At 48.3% G+C, this 21,799-nt stretch overlaps 1 protein-coding gene across 1 annotated transcript in view; it reads left to right on the plus strand.

Annotated features, from left to right (window-relative positions):
* ELP3 (elongator acetyltransferase complex subunit 3) overlaps positions 1 to 21,799 on the plus strand; it is a 129,370-nt gene that overhangs the window by 19,625 nt on the left and 87,946 nt on the right. The gene's annotated exons all lie outside the window — the stretch shown is intronic.

The following is a 21,799-nucleotide window of genomic DNA, read 5'->3' on the forward strand; positions in this document are numbered from 1 at the left end:
CTCTTCCTCTTCCTCTTCCTCTTCCTCTTCCTCTTCCTCTTCCTCTTCCTCTTCCTCTTCCTCTTCCTCTTCCTCTCTCTCTCTCTCTCTCTCTTCTCTCTCTTTCTCTCTCTTTCTCTCTCTTTCTCTCTCTTTCTCTCTCTTTCTCTCTCTTTTCTCTCTCTTTCTCTCTCTTTCTCTCTCTTTCTCTCTCTCTCTCTCTCTTCTCTCTCTTTCTCTCTCTTTCTCTCTCTTTCTCTCTCTTTCTCTCTCTTTCTCTCTCTTTCTCTCTCTTTCTCTCTTTCTCTTTCTTTTCTTTCTTTTTTTCACAAGAGGAATCCATCTTTCTCAGGGAGTTGTTGCCATCAAGGCAAAGTGGTGACCTGATTGGGGGCTGCCTTGGCTCTTCCCCGAGGCCAAAGGCTCGAGGAGGTGTCAGACAGAGATGCAAATGAGAAGTGCTGCTCCCCATCGGTTTTGCTCCTCTCACCTGACCCAGGAATCAGGAGAGGTCCCGGTTCTGTTTAACTCTGACTCAGCCTCTCTGCAAGGGCTGAGCACCTCTTCTCCCAGCCAGGATCTGACTTTTAATTCCACAATGAGGCCAAAGGACAACTTGCCTGGGAAAGGCAGGTGTCAGGAAGGTCCCTCTGAGCCTGCCCACCCGGGCAGCTCTTTGGACTGCAGCACCCAGCCTGGCTTCTCTTCATGTGTTTAAAAAAAAAACCACAGGAATTCTTCCTGAAATTTGATCCTAACAGCGTGTCTGGTTGTAAATCACACTGCTAATGGCAAGGAAAACAGGGAATAAAATTGCTGGAAGCTCAGGTCCTGCAATTCAGGGTTCTTGTGTACCTGATATTTATGGGGCACTATTCAGGTGCACAGCAGATGTAATGACTGTTTCCATAATAGGTTTCTAATCCCAGACTCATCACTCAGGAGGCTCCTCAAAAGCTCATTTTTCACTTGCACCACGTCCTGAAGCCCAGAACTTGCAGATGTCTGTGCTGTCACCTGCTTTGGACTCCTTGGGGGAGAAACTGCAGCTCCTGGTGACCCTGTAAGGCTGCCTTTTCCTTAGCCTTTGTCATGGATGGCTTTTTCCAAGCATCCTTTTGTGTTTCCATCCCAAGCTTTGTCTTCCACAGGGCTGCTGAGCAGGCAGGGCTGCTTCCCACTGCCACAAATGTTTCCATTATGCACAAGCAAATTTCCTGTAGGTTTCCCAAAAGCTTTGTTGATCTTCTGGCATGCAATGAGCAGATGGCTCAGCTACCTTAAAGCCTTCACTGAAAGAGAAGCTGTGAGTTTTAAATACCAGCTGCTTAGGGCTGGGTTATTGTACAACCAGTTTAAGACCAGTTTAGCCCATCCAAGGAAGGAAAAAAAAACCCACACCAAGCACTGGGCAGTTCCAGCAGCAGTTGGTTTGCTAAATGGAGCTCCTGAGAGATGTTGAAACTCAGCTGGAAATCACTCTTCTTGAGGATGCCTCATCAGAGCAACCCATGAAAAATGTGTGGTTATGGGATGCTGTATTTTCTGGAAGAATCATTTCATTCTTTTCAAAGAGCTGACATGTATCAATAATTCTTCTGATAGAAGCTGCAGTTTCTCCACAATATATGAAGTGGAAGCCACAAGATAACATTGTGAAGGTTGGCAACTAAGCAACTCCTAATTTTGCTTCTCAGCAGTGAAGAATAAATTTATTTCAAAAGGTTTATCAAAGTTGAAGTCTGTTTTCAACTTCCCAAATGGCAGTTTTGTGAGAAAATGTAGGTTCTTATAGGTTAATTCTGGCATGGCTGCTGCCAGCTCTGATTTTACCAGGATTGATCCTGGCTGCTTGGCTTAGGTGGGGTAACAAGTGAGCAGATTATGGTGCCAGTGCTCTTGCAGCTGGCTTTGTGTATGGATTTTGCCTGCCTCACTTCAGAGAAATTCTGGTGTAGTGTGAATTGCAAGGAAAGAGATGTCAGGAAACATGCTTTAGCTTGGGGTTAGGATGGGCACAGCAAATGCTCTCCTGCAGTTCTTATGGCTTGGTTGACATATGGTTGCTTGTTACACTAATGTCTCTTAATTGTGCTTTCTGGGTACTAATTGTGACTTGAGCAGAAATAACTGAGGGCTTTGACTCACTAGCTCCAGTGATTCATGCCGGGGTGATTTAAGAGGTTACTGTTCTCCTTTTATCTGCCTTGACCCTCTGCTTGAGGTTACCACCTCTAAACCAGGCAGCTAAACGTAGTCAGTCACCCTTTCAGCTGCCAGATTCACCCTGGGGCAAGTGAATGTCACCTGGAAAGGACAGAGATTTGGGAAGGGAAGGGAAAGGGAAGGGAAGGGAGGAGAAAGAGAAGAGAAGAGAAGAGAAGAGAAGAGGAGAGAAGAGAAGAGAAGAGAAGAGAAGAGAAGAGAAGAGAAGAGAAGAGAAGAGAAGAGAAGAGAAGAGAAGAGAAGAGAAGAGAAGAGAAGAGAAGAGAAGAGAAGAGAAGAGAAAAGAGAAGAGAAGAGAAGAGAAAAGAGAAGAGAAAAGAGAAGAGAAAAAGAGAAGAGAAGAGAAGAGAAGAGAAGAGAAGAGAAGAGAAGAGAAGAGAAGAGAAGAGAAGAGAAGAGAAGGACAAGAGAAAGACAAGAGGAAGAGGAGCAGCTCCTTCTCGGGCTGGGGGGTGCCCAGCCTCTTAAATTACCCTGCTACAAACTGCCAGAGTTTGATAGTCAGATCTCACCTCCTGACTTCCCATAAGGAATGGGTGCTCTGCCAGGTAGGCTCCTGCACAAACTGCTCTGATTGCCACCTCAGGCTCCTGTTCTAGCAGCAATTTGGGCAGCCCCCCCGAGGTGTGGGGGGACTTGGGCAGTTCAGCAGCCCCTCCTGTGCAGGCAGCAGCTTCTGGCAGAGAAGGAAGTGAAGAGCAGGAGGCAGCAACATTACAAATTGCTGTGGCTGTATCCATCAGAGCTTATCTATCAAATCCCTGGGGCCATCTGACTGGGCAGTGATTTTTCTGTGCCAGGCAGGAGATAACTGGCTGTTGTTTTAGTGCCAGATCATTTGCAACAGAGATTCTGCCTCAATTTCCTTTTATTCCCAGAGATCTGGAGACAAGCTCCAAACATTCTGGAGAAGTACACACACGTTTTCTTTGTTTCCTTGCTTTGGATGTGACTCTCTCATGATGCAGGAGCTGTGTTTGCCAATCAAACCTGTTTGCTGCTGTTTACCCTTAAACACTTTCAGAGCATGGATAACATCATTCCAGCTTGGAGAATTTGAGGCAATTTACCCCCAAAGCTGGCTGCCAGTTGTTGGCATCGTTCTACTGTTGCATTAGTTATTTTCTCTACTGCAAGACCCAACTTTTAGCTGCTGAAGTGTCTGTTATTTGGAAGATATATAAGTGAAAGTAATTTCATCAGATCCTAATCTTGATGTGTGTAGCTGTTCATCTGGTTTTTTCCTCCTGCAGCTATGTAAAGTGATTACCTGTCTGCTTACCTCTTCCTGTTCACTATTTCTGCAGCTTTTTCTCCTGCATGTACAATGTTCAGGTTTGTGACTCTACATAGGTGACTGAGGAAGGTGGACAAGAAGAAGAGCCACATATTTCTGTGCAGGTGCCATAGCAGATCTGATACAGTCTGATTTCAGGTTTTCTGAAGTGGATGCTGGAGCCAAATACAACATTGTGTAGCTCACAGAATCATAGAATGGTTTGGGTTGGGACCTTAAAGCTCATCCAGTTCCAACCCCCTGCATGGTCAGGGACACCTCCCCCAGCCCAGGGTGCTCCAAGCCCCATCCAACCTGGGCTGAGACACTGCCAGGGATGGGGCAGCCACAGCTTCCTTGGGCAACCTGGGCCAGGCTCTCACCACCCTCAAATTTAAGAATTTCTTCCTCATCTCCAACCTCAATCTCCCCTCTTCCAGTTTTAACCCATCTCCCCTTGTCCTCTCCCTACCTCCCCATGTCCAAAGCCCTCCCCCAGCTTTCTTGGAGCCCCTTCAGATCTTGGAAGGTTGCTCTGAGCTCACCTGGGAGCCTCCTCTTCTCCAGGCTGAACAAGCCCAATCCCTCAGCCTGGCTTCCCAGGGAGGTGCTCAGCCCTCTGAGCATTTGAGTGGCTCTGCTCTGGACACCTTCCAGGAGCTCTGTGTCCTTCTGATGTTGGGGACTCCAGAACTGGACACACAACTCCAGGTGAGCTCTCACATGGGGTGTTTTGTGAGGTGGTAGGGTTTATTCATAATAATATTCATAATAATTTATTTACCTCCCTGGCAGTGTCTCAGCCCAGGTTGGATGGGGCTTGGAGCACCCTGGGCTGGGGGAGGGGTCCCTGCCCATGGAGGGGGTTGGAACTGGATGAGCTTTAAGGTCCCTCCCAACCCAACCCATTCAATGATTCCATTCTATGATTCCAGAGCAGAAATTTGAGCTACACCAGATTTACCAATATTTGTAATTGCTGTTGATCTTTATTTGATCCTGTGCTGGGGGGATGCTGAGGGCCCCAGCAGTCACAACATTGTCAAAAGGAAATAATGAATTTCTGTGCCTGTTTTTTTGGTCCATTTTCAGCAAATTACTGCTGAACACCTGCCAAAGGGAATACTTCCCTCGCTTTTTGCTGTTTCACTGCTCTGTGTGTGTGTAATTTGGCAAGAATAACAAGTTCTCCAGTGACCTACACTCAAATGTTAGTACTGGGATGGGATCTGAGTGGTCAGCTGGGGTTGCTAACTGGAGGTGTCTTGGTTACCAGTCTGATTTTGAACCTGACTCACTTGGTGCAAGTTCAAGTGGTGCTGGTGATCCAAATGTGAGACACAAAGAGTTATTTTCCTTTCTGACACAGAAGGTATTGCTCTCTCCTGTGTTTTACTCAAGTGCTGCCTTAGTTGTTGTTGTATTCTGAATTTCCAAGCAGGCAGAAGATCAAACATGAGTGATTGCTTTTAGCTCCTTAAGGATTCAAGTGATCCTAGACTGGTGCTCCTGTGTCCTGGAGAGCTAAGGTGGGACCTGTGCTACTTTTTTTCCCTTCTTCCAGCTGTGGTTGTTTTCCAGCCCAAATTAAAATGGGCTGATAAAGTCCTGAGATGCAGTTAATAATTCCCTCAGCTGTGCTGTGCTTGCTTCATTGCTATTGTAAACTGAGCCCCACTGTCTTTCAACAGGGCTAAATTAATTTGAAAGAAGTCATTTTCCAGTAACATGGTGGGTGCAGCAGGCATTCAAAATAAAATAATAAAAAAGAGTCAGGTTTAATTTCCACACTTACAGAAGCATGCCAGGAGTGGGTTTTCTGTGACTGTTTTGCTAACACTTTTTTCAAATACATCTTCCTGCAATGTGGTGCAGCAAATGTGCTCTGGGACTCTCTGCCTCCTCATGGCCCATCAGTTTCTCAAGTCAAGTACTCCAAAGCTGGGAACTGGCAGAGCTGGGGGTATTTGTGCAGCTTGAGTTTGGTCACCCCCTGTCTGCTCCTTGAATTATATCATTACCTACAGTTCTGCAAGACCTTTGCCTTGTTTGCCTCCAGAGAGAGATGATGTGCTCTGAAATGTATAAAATGAGTGGGAAAGGCCCTTTGTTCCTTCAACTGAAAATCAGATTCACCTTTTCTCTAACTGCTCTGAGGTGAGATGGGGTTAAGGCAACTTAATTCAGATGGTTCCCTGTGGATTGAGGGCTTTACAGCCAGCAGAACCCAGAGGGAGATCCAGGTCCTGCTCCCAGCCTGGCTCTGCATTGCACCAGCATCTCTGGTGGCCCCAGATGAGGTGAGAGCCCCAGCTCAACAGAGGATCCAGGAGCTGGATCCTGCACCAAAAGTCTTGGCTCTGGTGTAGGCTTGGGCAGGTGGTTTCTTCTTCACCCCTGACTCCTCACTCCTTGAGCTCGTACCAGGTTTTTGCAGGATGCTCCTGTTCCTTCCAGGTCTTGTTCTCCTCTCTGGGTCTTTGCTTTTCCTCACTTCTAGGAAGAGACAAGTTGTCACTCACTTGTGGTTGTTCTGTCTCCTCTCTGATGTATTTGTCCTGCCGTAAACCCAACATGCCACTCACAGGGGGGGAGTAGCATAGTAAGAAACATTTGGCTTTTCTCCTAACAAGTGGAGCTGGTGGAACATTCTCCTTGGGACTGAGCCATCTCCACTGGAGTTGTGAGGGGGGTCTGTGCTGGGGAGGGGGCAGCTTGAAAGCTGAGAGAGAATCATCAAATTCCAGACTGGTTTGGGTGGGAAGGGACCTTAAAACTCATCCAGTTCCAACCCCCTGCCATGGTCAGGGACACCTCCCCCAGCCCCGGGTGCTCCAAGCCCCATCCAACCTGGGCTGAGACACTGCCAGGGATGGGGCAGCCACAGCTTCCTTGGGCAACCTGGGCAACCAGGGGCTCAGCACCCTCACCCCAAACAATTTCTCCCTCACATCTCATCCCCATCTCCCCTCTCCCAGCTCCAAACCCTTCCCCCTTCTCCTATCCCACTCCAGTCCATTATCCAGGACATCACCTTATTCCAGGCCACCACTAACCCATGTCCCACACCTGAGAATCACAGAATGCTCATGGGTGGAAAGGACCTTTGAGATCACCAAGTCCAACCCCAAAGAATTTCTCCCTCCCTCCCTCCCTGCCCAAGATCTCCTCTCCATCTCCCCTCTCCCAGCTGCAAACCCTTCCCCCTCACAGGCTCCCATCCCTCCAGGCCCTTGTCCCAAGTCCCTCCCCAGCTTTCCTGGAGCCCCTTCAGGCACTGGAAGGTGCTCTAAGGTCTCCCCGGTGCAGCCTTCTCTTCTCCAGCCTCAACACCCCCAACTCTCTCAGCCTGGCTCCAGAGCAGAGCTGCTCCAGCCCTCCCAGCAGCTCCAGGGCCTCCTCTGCACTGGCTCCAACAACTCCGGGTCCTTCTGCTGATGGGGACCCCAGAGATGGACACAGCTTTACCCCAGGGGGGGCTCCCCAGAGAGGATCACACTTCCAAAGCAAGGAGCTCACTCATCAGTAGAAGCTGAGTTGGTGTTGGGATGTTGGCTGGAGCTCTGCTGGATGGCAGATGGAGCCTGGGAAATGGCACCATTCAGCTCTTGGATCCTGCTGCAGCAATCCTCTTCCTGAACCTGTGGTTTTACAACCACAGAGAAAAAAAGTTGGTGTTTGGTTTTTTTGTAGCCCTTTTTTTTTTTTTCTTTGAGGGAACTCATTGCAACTTTATAGGTGAGGGATTTGCTTTGGCAAGAGAAGATGAGCTAAGCCATAGCTTTTCATTGGCAGTTTTGGCTGATGACTGCTTTTTATTAGTTCTGCTTATAATTTTATTGACACAATTTCTTTGTTTCCTCAGAGCAGCAATCAAGCTGTTTCCCTTCCTCATGCAAGATGTTTGTGTCAGGCTGGGGGGGAGATGAATTCCCTGTAGATGCACAAGCTATGAAGCAAACTCTTCACTGGGCATGGTCTGTGTGCCACAAGAGATTTTAGGGCATGGAGTTGCTGGAACTTGAACCTCACTGCAGTGGGAGAAGTGCCCATTTTCCTCAGCAATAGCTGGGAAGGGGTTGTTCCTAAGTATCTGCAACTTTCCTTAGGCCACAGTGAGTTAATATCAGAACTGAAATTGGAACTGGATTTTTTTTTAATACCCAAGTCTCACCTTGTTCTCTGTCTCTCATCAGCTGTAGCAAGAAAACTTCCAACTTTTTAGATTTAATAAAGGAGGCTGTTGTCTTTTTTCTCCAGTAATTTTAGATACAAGGATTTTTTTATCTCCCAAATCCCTTTTTAGCTTGCATATATATCAGCTGCCTATATATTTATGACCTAATGATTGATCATATTGACTTGACCACAGACATTCAAATAGTTGCTCTCTCAAATTTCCCTGAACTAAACTGGCACAGCAAAGATGTGAAAAAACCAGGCCAAACCTTGGGCCATCTCCTCATGGAGGTTTTAGAACAGATTTTGCTGCACTGGAGGCAGCAGGCTGACAAGTTGCTGGGGCTTTGGTGACAGGGTTTGTTGTTGATGGGATTTGTTATCTTGCTGCTGTACACTTGGATAAAAAGGGTTGTAGAGTAAAACCTGTCCTCTGGGGATAGCTGATATTGATTGCTTGGGAGAGGTGGAATTTAACTAAAGGTCAAATAAAATTGTACTGGAATCCACATGAGGGACAGATGAAATGGGACTGAGCTGATTTATTTTAGACTTTATATTGCTTGGTTAGAAAATACCAGGAAGGCAAAACTGACCAAAATGAAATACTGTGCAAATGCAGCCTACAGCTTCCTGGAACCAGTGTGGAGGTTGAGGCCACCACGCTGCACAGAGCTGATGCTTAAAGCAAAGAGTAGGACTCAGTATTTAGTGTTTATCTTGGAGTAATGGACAGAAATTCCCAAATTGTTACTGAGACATGCATTTGATTCTTTCTAAAACTTCATAAGGCATCTCCAATTTTCTCTTGTCGTGCTGAGCGTGTTCTTTTCCCCCAAGCTTTTCTTCTGCATCATAAACTGACAAATGGTTTTGAAATTAATACTGTTTGGAGTTCATAACTCTCATGCGTGGGCTTTTTCCCCACTTCAGAAGTTATTTTGGAGGTTTTAGTAGCCTGAAAGGGCACATAATTACTTGTAAACTCTTTTCTTAAGCAGGAGAGGAGCTGCTCTTTGGCACGAGGAATCTTCCCCTCTTTTGTAGCCAGCCCAGAGCTTTGTGGCACCTTCAAGCTTTTGGCTCTCTGAACCATTTCTTCTTTGACTACTTTTCTCAGGGCTTGTAGGATGACATTCATGGCTTCTTTTCTTTGGTTGTGATTTTCAAATGTTATTAGAGGGAGTTAAAGGACATTCAAAAGTCTGTACAAGTGTCCTGGGAGCAAGGGCTGGAGCAGCTCTGCCATGAGGAGGAACTTCCCCAGCAAATGGAGTGCTCTCTACACCAGGTGCCTTTTCCTGCTGAGTACTGAGAGGAAAGATGACACTGGCAAGCACAGAGGGTGAGGCATAACCAGAAGAAATGCTTGTGGGTAGATGAACCACAGTCATTCTGAGCATTCAGCATCCCTAGGGGTTGCAAAATAGAGTCACAGGAGGACTGGGACCTGCCAGCAGTGTGCTTGTGCAGCTCAGAAGGCCAAACCTATCCTAGGAGGCACCAAGAGGAGCAGGGTCAGGAGATGAGGAGAGGGGATTCTCCCCCCTTTACTCTGCTCTTGTGAGACCCCACTTCAAATACTGCATCCAGTACTATGTCGCCACCAGAAGGACAGAGATCTGTTGGGATGAGTGCAGAGGAGGCCAGAAAGATGACCCAGGGGCTGGATGGAGCAGCTCTGCCATGAGGAGAGGCTGAGGAGCTGGGATTGTTCAGCCTGGAGAAGAGAAGCCTCAGGGGGACCTTAGAGCTGCCCCCCAGTCCCTGAAGGGAACCTCCAGGAAGGCTGCAGAGGGACTTTTCCTGAGTGTCCAGTGACAGGAGAAGGGGAAATGGATTGAAAGTGCAGGAGAAGAGGTTCAGGCTGGATCTTAGGAAGAAGTTCTTCAGCAGGAGGGTGCTGAGACTCTGGAACAGATTGCCCAGAGAAGCTGTGGCTGCCCCCTCCCTGGAGGTGTTCAGGGCCAGGTTGGATGAGGCTTGGAGCAGCCTGGGCTGGATGAGAGGTGTCCCTGGGCATGGCAGGGGGGTTGGAGGGGATGAGCTCTGAGCTCCCTCCCAACCTCAGCCAGTCTGGGATTCTGGGAAGGATGGGAGGTTTAGGAAGGCTGCTTGAGTGTGTGAGCAACCAACCTATCATTCTGTCATTTCATCCATGTGTGGCTCAGGGATGTGCTTGTCTTGGGCTGCTGAAGACTGGAGCTGGACTGATCAGCATGGTGTGTTGGACCTCCAGATATAAGAAGAATGGTTGGTTGTTTTTTTACTGCCATTCATACATTACCCTGAAACTTCAGGTGTCTGGCTTGTGGTGAAGGAAAGGGTATCTACTCCTTGGGTATCTACTTATCTAATAGATTTATGGGCTTAGGAAGCAGCCATTTTACAAGCACTTGATGCATTTTCTTGGAAAAAGTTGTGTTTGGTTGATGTGTCAGACCTCACTTGTCTTTATTAGAATAACAGTTTTTGTTTGCTTTAGCTGCTAAAAAACCCAAACCACCTCCTTCTTTGTGTAGAAGGAGTACAGAGAGGTTCTTGTTGCCACAGTACACATTTTCACCTGATGACAAGTGTACTCTGGGTAAATGAAATGAACTAAAGTCTCAACAAAATGTCTGGGTCACTGTTTTCTTTGAAGCATTTGACAAATATGTGTAACTTCACCTGGATTTCCAAAAATGAGTTTCATCACCCAAGCCTCTTTTGAGATTGTGTGAAGAGGAGTAAAGGCCTCACATGCATAAATAATTGAAAGGGAATAAATAATCAATTTACACATCAGGGGAGAGTCACCAGTGGTGTCCCAGAGGAATCTGTGCTGGAATTGGTGGTCAAGACCATGCTGGGGGGGTGGTGAAGAGGTGGGTGAAAAGGAATTGAGTCCATCATCAGCAAATTCGCAGATGACACCAAGCTGGGAGGAAGTGTGGACCAACTCGAAGGCAGGAGGGCTCTGCAGAGGGACCTGGACAGACTAGAGAGCTGGGCCGATTCCAACGGGATGAGGTTCAACAAGGCCAAGTGCCGGGTCCTGCACTTTGGCCACAACAACCCCATGGGGAGCTCCAGGCTGGGCACAGAGTGGCTGGAGAGCAGCCAGGCAGAAAGGGACCTGGGAGTCTGCATCGACAAGAAACTGAACATGAGCCAGCAGTGTGCCCAGGTGGCCAAGAAGGCCAATGGCATCCTGGCCTGTATCAAAAACAGCGTCACCAGCAGGTCCAGGGAGGTGATTCTGCCCCTGTACTCAGCGCTGGTTAGGCCACACCTCGAGTACTGTGTCCAGTTCTGGGCCCCTCAGTTTAAGAAGGATGTAGAGGTCCTGGAGCAGGTCCAAGGGAGGGCAGCCAGGCTGGTGAAGGGACTCGAGCACAGGCCCTATGAGGAGAGGCTGAGAGAGCTGGGGCTGTTCAGCCTGAAGAAGAGGAGGCTCAGGGGAGACCTCATTGCTGTCTACAACTACCTGAAAGGAGGCTGTAGCGAGGTGGGAACTGGACTCTTTTCACAGACGACCTTCAACAAGACAAGAGGGCAGGGTCTCAAGTTGTGCCAGGGGAGGTTTAGGTTAGATATTAGAAAGAATTTCTTCACGGAGAGGGTGATTAGGCTATGGAATGGACTGCCCGGTGAGGTGGTAGATTCTCCGTCCCTGGAGACATTTAAAAAAAGACTGGATGTGGCACTCAGTGCCATGGTCTAGCAACTGCTCCGGTGGGTCAAGGGTTGGACTAGATGATCTCTGAGGTCCCTTCCAACCCGGCTAATTCTATGATTCTATGATTCTAAGAAAGACTTTGCCTTATTTTACTAGAGGAGAATGATCTCTGAGTTGGATAATGCCCCTCAGGAAGAAGATTTTGAAGGCTGATAACTGTGAGAAGCAGAGGCTTGATGCTTGGTGTTAGTTAAAAGACCAACTCAGTGTGAGGATTTCTAATGAAGGAAAAAGCAAACTGGGAAATATCCTTACCCTGCCTGCACAGCTGGAACCTGGGCTAAGTAAGGAGAATGATATTGTGGAACCAGTGGAAAAAAATACTTGAGGGTAATAGAAGAGAGATCTATGAAATCCTGAGCAGTGTGGAGAAGATAAAAAAAGGATAAGTGATGATTATCTGGTAAAGCCCAAGAACTGGAGCTGTCAGATGAAATGGAAATGAAACACAAAGGAGGAACTTCTCTCTGTGGTGCAGTCAGGCTGAGGAGTGACCAACCACATTCATAGGAAAAATATCCACTGGGAGCTGCTAAGTCATGCTGGCATTCTGTGATTCTAAGTCCTGAAGACACCTACTACTACAAAAGACATTGCCTCAGGCTCAGGGACTTGCTGAAGAGGAAATAATTGGCAACTGTGAGAGTATTGAAGGAAAATGCTGCTGCAGCTTGCCTGCTCCTGTTGCTCCAGTCTAAGCATCCAACAGCTGTGGGTGGATGTTATTGAAATACAGAATAGTTTGGGTTGGAAGGGACCTTAAAGCTCATCCAGTTCCAACCCCCTGCATGGGCAGAGATACCTCCCAGGTGCTCAGGGCCCAAACCCACCCATCTCACCCCAAACCACCACCTAGCAGGAGCAGATCTTACAAATAAAGGCTGAGGCAAAGCAGCACTTTTCCTGTGTTCATCACAGAGTTGCAACAGCAGACCCACATTTTCTTTTGTTTTTATTTACTGACAGGGTACCTGTGGAAGTCTTTTTTGTTCTGTAAACCCTTGGAGTTTCAGCTCCAGGAAAACTTCCCTGATGTGCCCTCTGCCTGCCTGTATCATAGAATCACAGAATCCTAGAGTGTCAGGTTGGAAGGGACCTCCAGGATCACCTGGCTCAATCTTTCCCATATTATTGTGTATATGAGATGTCCCAGCATCCTGTCAAGCTGAGACTTCAAACCTTCCAAAGTGGGGAATCCACCCCTTCCCCTGGGAGACCATTCCAATCCCTGTCCTCAGAGTGAAAAATTTTCCTCTTGTGTTCAATTGGAATCTCCCCAGGAGCAACTTGTGCCCTTTACCCTTTGTCTTGTCCATGGGACTCTTTGTAAATAAGGAGTCTCCATCTTCTTTGTAGCCTCTTTAAGTGCTGGAACATGTTGGGTTTTTTTTTCCCAAGGAAAACCTTCAGTGTTGACTGAGATCTGTAAAAAGGAGGTTGTAACTTGGTTCCTGTTAGACCCTCACATGTGCAGTTTTTCTTGTTTGAAATATTTCACTCCAGCATCTGCTTATTCAGGATCCTGGCATTTTCAATTACAGCTTGCTAATCATTTGTAGCTGACAGAGGTGTTATCTGTGCTGCTTTTGCCTTGAACTTGATGGATGGGAGCTCTGAAAATGAGCCTGCAAGTGTTCAAAGGTCCTCTCGGGGTTTTCCTTTCAGTGTCCTTTCCCCACCTCCTGAGCTAAGACAAACCTTTCAGGGGGCTGCTTAGATATCCCCTGTAACTAGGCAGTGATGATGGCTTTTGGAATGAAATTCTGCATTTTTTTAGCCCAGCAGGGTAAGAGCAGAGCAGCTCCTGGGGACATCTCTGGCCTGGCTGCCATGACCAAGATGGGCCCTCCAGTGATGCTCCAACCCTGACGTTTCCCTGCTAAAAAGCTTTGAATGCTATCAAATAAACCAAACAACATCCCCACCCCCCTTTTCCTTTTCCAGCCAACAAAATTACCTCCTTGTCATTACAGCCAGGAGTTTAATTAGCCCATGCAAACAACTCTGCTCTGATGAGGCCTGAAGAGCCTTAGCGGAACGGCGTCGGTTCTGCTCGGGCTGGGCTTTTTCTGTGGAGGGTTTGCAGATGTCTGATCCATTCAGGGTGGTTGCAACTTGGAAAACAAATTAAGGAGAGAAGAGGGGTAAGTTCTGGAGTTGTTTGGTTTGGTTGTGCTTGAGGACAGGGATTGTTCTGAACACAGAGCCCATCCTGGCTTGCTAATGCCAAGTGACACAGCAGGAGGGAGCATAATAATTATGGATAACTTATCTGTTAGTGGTACTTACTAAAAAAAAAAGGATTTGTTTTCACCTTTTAGGAAGCATAAACCATGTTGCTTTATCAAAATTGGAAAATTCTGTTTTAGTCAATAAATGTGCCCAGGTGGCCAAGAAGGCCAATGGCATCCTGGGCTGTGTCAGGAACAGCGTGGCCAGCAGGTCCAGGGAAGGGATTCTGCCCCTGTGCTCAGCCCTGGGGAGGCCACAGCTTGAGTCCTGTGTCCAGTTCTGGGCCCCTCAGCCCCTCAGGAAGGAGACTGAGGTGCTGGAGCAGGTCCAGAGAAGAGCAAGGAGGCTGTGAAGGGATCCAGCAGAATTGCTGTGAGGAAGGGCTGAGGGAGCTGGGGGTGTTGAGGCTGGAGAAGAGGAGGCTCAGGGGAGACCTCATCACTCTCTCCAACTCCCTGAAAGGAGGTTGGAGCCAGGGGGGGGTTGGGCTCTTTTCCCAGGCAACTCTCAGCAAGACAAGAGGGCAGGGTCTCAAGTTGTGCCAGGGGAGGTTTAGGTTGGAGATGAGAAAGAATTTCTTTCTGGAGAGGGTGATCAGGCATTGGAATGGGCTGCCCAGGGAAGTAGTGGATTCTCCGTGTCTGGAGATCTTTCCAAAGAGCCTGGATGTGGCACTGAGTGCCATGGGCTGGGAACCACGGGGGGAGTGGATCAAGGGTTGGACTTGATGATCTCTGAGGTCCCTTCCAACCCAGCCCATTCTATGATTGATTCTATGAAATGATTGTGTGTTAAGTAACTGTGAGTTGTTCCGTGTTTGAAAACTGAACTTTGAGAAACTGAAGCTGCTAAGAAACCAAAGCAGGCTGTGGTGTTCCTGGTAGTGGTGATAAAAAGCACATGGAAATCTTGTAATAAAAAGGAGCAGCATTAAGCCACATAACTGGCATTTGAGCTTTCAGAAGTACCTGCTCTGGGCACTCATCAAAAATGCCACTTTTGAAATATGTCAGATGAGTAAAGTGCCACCTGTCTTTGTTTACTAGCAGGAAATTGTAGCTGCTGTGTTAATTACCACTAGCTGTGTTTCAGAGATTGGCACTGTGATAAAGCAGAGCTATTGGGCATCAAGAAAAAGGAGATTATATACGTAATAGATGAGGGTGTGGTACATAAAACACTGTATTTTGACAGCTTCCTCTTCAGAAACTCAAGGTGTCACCTTTAATTCCCCATATCAAGACATCATTGTCTCAAATGCCTGTAGTTGAGTTGCTCCTTGAAGTCAAGAGCACAAGAAAGCTTTTTGCCCAAGGTGTTGAACTTACCTGAGGTGCTGGATGCTCCCAATCTTTGTTGTTCACAAAGCTGTAGAATCAGAGAATCTCAGACTGGTTTCAGTTGGAAGGGACCTTAAAGCTCATCGAGTTCCAACCCCCTGCATGGGCAGGGACACCTCCCCCAGCCCAGGGTGCTCCAAGACCCATCCAACCTGGGCTGAGTGTCAGGGTTTAACACTGCCCTGGCAATTAAACCCAATACCAGATGCTCTCTATTAATCCCCCTCCCCTCCCTGATAAAGAAAGGAGAGAGAATAAGGGAGAGAGACTGATGGGTTGGAAACTAAACTACACAGCTTTAATGGAACAGTAATGATAAATAGGAAAAAAAAATGACTAAATCTATACAAATCTACAGGAAAATTGATCCCAGGTTCCTTCCCCTTTCCCCCAATAACTCTCCCATCCCCACTGAGGCTGCAGGGCAGCCCTGGGAAAGTCCAGGCTGGAATCCTGGGGTCAGCAGCAGTTGGGAGCTGGAGGCAGGAACACACAGATTCAGGCTGGGATGGATCTGGAGCACAGGCAGAGGAAGGGATGGAATCCTCCCAGGATGGCAAAGCAAACAGGGAGAGGAGAAGAAGGGGAATCAGGAAGGGGTTTGACCCTGGTGATCCCTCAAATTTTTCCTGAGTATGAGGTGTATGGGATGGAATCCTCTGTTTGGTCAGTTTTCGTTTCAGCAAGTGCAGCTCCTGACAAGAGACTGAGCTGGAAGCAAAAGGACAGGACAGAAAATCCCCTTTATCCTGCCCCAAACCAGGACACTGAGACACTGCCAGGGATGGGGCAGCTGCAACCTCCTTGGTGGAGAGAATCAGGATTCTTCTGCCTTTACTAAAATTTTTGGTCTCCCCACCCCAGCACTCCTCTCTTTCCACAAGTCTCCCAGTGTCTCTCCTAAGGCAGGTTTCCAACTTTTTTACTTCTTCAGGACAGGTTGATGAGCAGCAGTTGCCCTCCCCAGCTAAGCTCATGCCGTGTATGGGCACAGGGAACCACCTTTTGTGGAAGCTGCTGCTGTTGGATTGGCAGCAATGGTGATCAAGTAGTATGAGCAACTTCAGAATTTATCCCATCTTCACCTTTACAAAGGTTTTCTTTGCTTTTGAAGTAATTCTGGACTGTTCTGCCAGCAAGTTTCAGGAGACTATCAGGTTGGATGAGTTGTTCTAGGTCTTTCCCTTTATCCATGTATAACATATATAGGAACACTTCTTGCTCTTGGTTAAATTGTTCTTTTTGATGCTGCCTTTGAGCTGTTTCTGCTATTTCTTGGGCCTTTTTCTATTCTTGTGCTTCTCCATTTCCCCCCTCCTTCTGTACTCTCCTACTCGGAAATGTGTAAAACAGAAATATGGTGTAAAGGGCCGGGATTTATGTGCTGTGTATGCAGTGTTAATCCACCTGCTCCATTCCTATAGTTTATCTTTCCTAAGCCTGTTGGGATGAGGCAAGATTTCTGTGTTCTCTGGCATCCTGCCACTCTGATCCCAAGCAGGGAGCTGGGAAGCTGTCGTGAGAAGGAATGGAAATACTTGAGTCAAAGAATCATAGAATTGGCGGGGTTGGAAGGGACCTCAGAGATCATCAAGTCCAACCCTTGATCCACTCCCCCCGTGGTTCCCAGCCCATGGCACTCAGTGCCACATCCAGGCTCTTTGGAAAGATCTCCAGACACGGAGAATCCACTACTTCCCTGGGCAGCCCATTCCAATGCCTGATCACCCTCTCCAGAAAGAAATTCTTTCTCATCTCCAACCTAAACCTCCCCTGGCACAACTTGAGACCCTGCCCTCTTGTCTTGCTGAGAGTTGCCTGGGAAAAGAGCCCAACCCCCCCCTGGCTCCAACCTCCTTTCAGGGAGTTGGAGAGAGTGATGAGGTCTCCCCTGAGCCTCCTCTTCTCCAGCCTCAACACCCCCAGCTCCCTCAGCCCTTCCTCACAGCAATTCTGCTGGATCCCTTCACAGCCTCCTTGCTCTTCTCTGGACCTGCTCCAGCACCTCAATCTCCTGCCTGAGGGGCTGAGGGGCCCAGAACTGGACACAGGACTCAAGCTGTGGCCTCCCCAGGGCTGAGCACAGGGGCAGAATCCCTTCCCTGGACCTGCTGGCCACGCTGTTCCTGAGCCAGCCCAGGATGCCATTGGCCTTCTTGGCCACCTGGGCACACTGCTGGCTCCTCTTCAGCTTCCTGGCAATCCAGACTCCCAGGTCCCTTTCTGCCACTCTGTGCCCAGCCTGGAGCTCCCCATGGGGTTGTTGTGGCCAAAGTGCAGGACCCGGCACTTGGAATGTTGAACCTCATCCCCTTGGGATCATCCCAACTCTCCAGTCTGTCCAGGTCCCTCTGCAGAGCCCTCCTGCCTTCCAGCTGATCCACACTCCCCCCAGCTTAGTGTCATCTGTGAATTTGCTGATGATGGACTCAATCCCCTCATCTAAATCATCAATAAAGATATTGAACAGCACTGGGCCCAACACTGATCCCTGGGGGACACCACAGCCGCCATTTTGATGCAGCCCCATTCAGCACCACTCTCTGGGCCAACATCATTGATGTTCAGGTCTCTCAGCTGATGAGACTTTTTTCTGTTGACCAAAGTTGAACTGAGAGTGAGTAGAGCCTTTGTTAAAAGAGTTGTTTTATGGCAGAACTGGGCTGTCTTTTTTTTTCTTGAGGTGAGAAAGTGTCTGAGATCCTCCACTGCTGTGTCTGGTGGAGAGATGGGTGCCTTTTGAATCGAAAAAAACCCTGAGTTTATTTAAGAAACAGATTCTGATTTGAAGGTCTGTTGAATGTACCCATTTTCTTCAACTATTCAACTACTCTCCAGTGATTAAAATTAGTAATCTCTTCTTTCCTTCCCCCTATTTCAGGTAGTTCTGTAATCATGCTGAAAAGATCTGACCTCACAATAGCTACGCCTGTGCAAATCTTAGGGTTTCTCTGTATCTCATTTCCTTCATTTGTGTGGTTCAGCATCTGTTTTATTTGCATGATTCACCTCTGTGGTCAGTCATTATTAAAATTGCCCCACTCTCATCTTGTGCTCTACACTTGTCTTGATTTCTGATTATTCTTCTGATTATGTGGGGTTATTATTACAAATTACACGTATTACAAGTACGACTGTTCCAGGGAAGGAGGAGAAATACTGTAAAATGTTTGTTGCTGGTGGAGAAGATAAAATCCATCTCCACTCTCAGTACCAGAAGAAATTTACATTATAAATATTTAGAGCAGACTGAACCTGAAAATTGAGAGAACTTGGATATAGAAGTCCTTCAGGGGTGGAGTTTTAAATTTGAGTCTTAATTTCTCAGGGTTTCCTCTATTTTGCTTCTTTTGCTCTTCAGTTAACAAGAGTTTCACTTCTCTTGGTTGCCAACAAGGTCATCTTAACCTCTTGTGACCCAGTATCCTGAGGTCAATCCCTTCAGAGCTGGAGATATTTGCTTTTCAGGCTCTCTGCCCAGCTGGAGTCTGTTCCCTTTTTGTATCTGCCTTGGCCAGCATGCTGTTCCTGCAGGATATGTGCCTGCATGGCTGGTGTTTGGAAAGATTAAGGGAAGGCAAATCCATCATCTCCATTGTCATGATAAGCCACTGGATCCTGTTAGTGAGCTGACAAGGGTTTCTGTGGAAAAATGAGGGATCATATACATAAACTCAAAGAGAATTGAGTTGGTACAGGGAGAGATTTTGATGTTAAGGAAGAGGCTAGAACAACGTGTCACCCTTTAAATTGGTTTTCAAAACAGGCATAGCAGGAAATTACCATCATTGACCTGAATGGTTTCTAATAGGATTCTCTTGGTTTTGCCTCTGGGCCTTGTGTTAAAAGAGTAATTTCTAAAGGCTTGGAGGAGCTCTCAATGTTGGAGATGGGCACAGAAGGCATAAATCTGTGTTCCATAGCAAGCTGTGTACAGGGAAGCTGTGTGCTTGTAGTGAGGAGTCCTGGGGAGGAATAACCCCAACCTCCAGGACAGGTGAGGGGATGTCCTGCTGGAAAGCAGCTCCATGGAGAACCTTGGAGCCCCAGTGGGCAGGGAATTCTCCATGGGCCAACAGTGTGGCCAAGAGGGGATCCTGGGGGGCATCAGGAACTGTGTGTCCAGCAGATCTGGGGAGGTTCTCCTGCCCCTCTGCTCTGCCCTGGGGAGACCACACCTGGAATCCTGGCTCCAGTTTGGGGCTCCCCAGTTGAGGAGAGACAAGAGTAATCAAGACCAAGAGAGCTGCCCTCAAGCTGCTTCTCAGCCTCAGGTCCCTCCTGAGGATCCCACCCACAAACCAGCATCATGGACCATCAGCAGATCCTCCTTCCACTGGAGGGAGTGGGGGCTTTGGATTCCTGGATCAGCCACCCAGGTGCTCTCCAAGGAGATCTGGACAGGCTGGAGAGCTGGGCAGAGATGGAACTCCTGGAGTTCAGGAAGGACAAGTGGAGAGTCCTGCACCTGGGGAGCAATAACCCCAACCTCCAGGACAGGTGAAGGGATGTCCTGCTGGAAAGCAGCTCCATGGAGAACCTTGGAGCCCCAGTGGGCAGGGAATTCTCCATGGGTCAACAGTGTGGCCAAGAGGGGATCCTGGAGTGCATCAGGAACTGTGTGTCCAGCAGATCTGGGGAGGTTCTCCTGCCCCTCTGCTCTGCCCTGGGGAGACCACACCTGGAATCCTGGCTCCAGTCTGGGGCTCCCCAGTTGAGGAGAGACTGGGATCTACTGGAGAGAGGCCAAGGGAGAGCCCTGAGGGTGCTGAAGGGACTTGAGCATCTCTGCTGGGAAGGAAGAGTGAGAGCCCTGGGGCTGTTGAGGCTGGAGAAGAGAAGGCTGAGAGGGGATCTGATCACTGTCTCTAAATATCTGAGGGGTGGGTGTCAGGAGGAAGGGGCCAATCTCTTGTTGGGGTGCCCAGGAACAGGACAAGGAATAATGGGTTGGAGCTGGAACAGAGGAAGTTCCAGCTCAAGCTGAGGAGAAACTTGTGGAGTGTGAGGGTGAGGGAGCCCTGGCCCAGGCTGCCCAGAGAGGTTGTGGAGTCTCCTTCTCTGGAGCCTTTCCAACCCCCCCGGATGTGTTCTGTGTGTCCTGCCCTGGGGGATCCTGCTGGGGCAGGGGGGTTGGGCTCTGTGAGCTCTAGAGGTCCCCTCTAACCCCTAAGATGCTCTGATTCTGTGATTTTCTGCTTTCTTATGGGAAACTGTAAAGCTGTTTTTCTAGGAATGGCACAGGATTCTATTCTGAGAAGAAGCGAAATATCTAGAAAATATTTAGGAGCTAAGTTGCATTATCATGAGATTTCTTCTGTATGATTCAGCAACCAAATTACCCTTGACTGTATAAATAGTGGAAAATTGGATTGGAATAGGCAAATCATCTTGCATCTGGATATAGTGTCTGCAAAGTTCTGTGGCTGTTTTTGGTATCAAAGGCAACAAGAAGAAGGCTTAAATATGAGAGAGTGCTAAGAAAAGGTATGAAAATGATGGCAGAATTAGGATGCATGCACTTCATGAACCATATTTAAACCACATTCCACCCTATTGGAATGACAAAAAGGTGGAATGGGATTTCTGGAGTGTGTTATGATATTTTGAAAGAGTTGGCTCATCCAGCACCTAGGAGAGGTTCTTTCCTGGATCTGCTGATTGCAGAGAGGTGATTGAGGGGTCTTGGCTGCTCCAAGATGAGATGTTAGAGCTTAAGGTCCTGAGGGATGCAAATAGCAGAATGAAGACATCAGAGTTCAGGACAAGAGACTTAGAATCATAGAATCATAGAATGGACTGGGTTGGAAGGGACCTCAGAGCTCATCAAGTCCAACCCTTGATCCACTCCCCCCGTGGTTCCCAGCCCATGGCACTCAGTGCCACATCCAGGCTCTTTGGAAAGATCTCCAGACACGGAGAATCCACTACTTCCCTGGGCAGCCCATTCCAATGCCTGATCACCCTCTCCAGAAAGAAATTCTTTCTCATCTCCAACCTAAACCTCCCCTGGCACAACTTGAGACCCTGCCCTCTTGTCTTGCTGAGAGTTGCCTGGGAAAAGAGCCCAACCCCCCCCTGGCTCCAACCTCCTTTCAGGGAGTTGGAGAGAGTGATGAGGTCTCCCCTGAGCCTCCTCTTCTCCAGCCTCAACACCCCCAGCTCCCTCAGCCCTTCCTCACAGCAATTCTGCTGGATCCCTTCACAGCCTCCTTGCTCTTCTCTGGACCTGCTCCAGCACCTCAATCTCCTTCCTGAGCTGAGGGGCCCAGAACTGGACACAGGACTCAAGCTGTGGCCTCCCCAGGGCTGAGCACAGGGGCAGAATCCCTTCCTTGGACCTGCTGGCCATGCTGTTCCTGACACAGCCCAGGATGCCATTGGCCTTCTTGGCCACCTGGGCACACTGCTGGCTCCTGTTCAGCTCCCTCAGCCTCTCCTCATAGGATCTGAACCTCTGCAGGGACCCAAAAGGCAGGATTTCATGGGAGGATGCCCTGAATGGTCAATGAGCTTCAAGGTGAGCTTGGCTGATCTTCTAGAACAGCTTCCTCACACCTTCCTGATGTGCAGGAAAATGAGGGGGTGGGACAGGTCCCTGGCTTGGCTTAATGAGAAAGTCCTGATGGAGCTCAAACCTGGAAAAAGGAGTTTGAGCAGAAGGTAGAAGGAGCTTTGGGATGCCCAGGAGTGATCCAGACAGGCAAAGGGCACATCAGGGACAACAAGAAGGACTTCCATAGGTACCTTGTCAGTAAATAAAGACAAAAGGAAGTGTGGGTCTGCTGTGGGGTGAGCTCTGTGCTGAAGAACCCAGGAAAAATGCTGCTTTAAACCTTCAGTCTT

This window comes from Calypte anna, chromosome 3 (assembly GCF_003957555.1).
Source record: "Calypte anna isolate BGI_N300 chromosome 3, bCalAnn1_v1.p, whole genome shotgun sequence".
NCBI classification, from domain to species: Eukaryota; Metazoa; Chordata; class Aves; order Apodiformes; family Trochilidae; genus Calypte; species Calypte anna.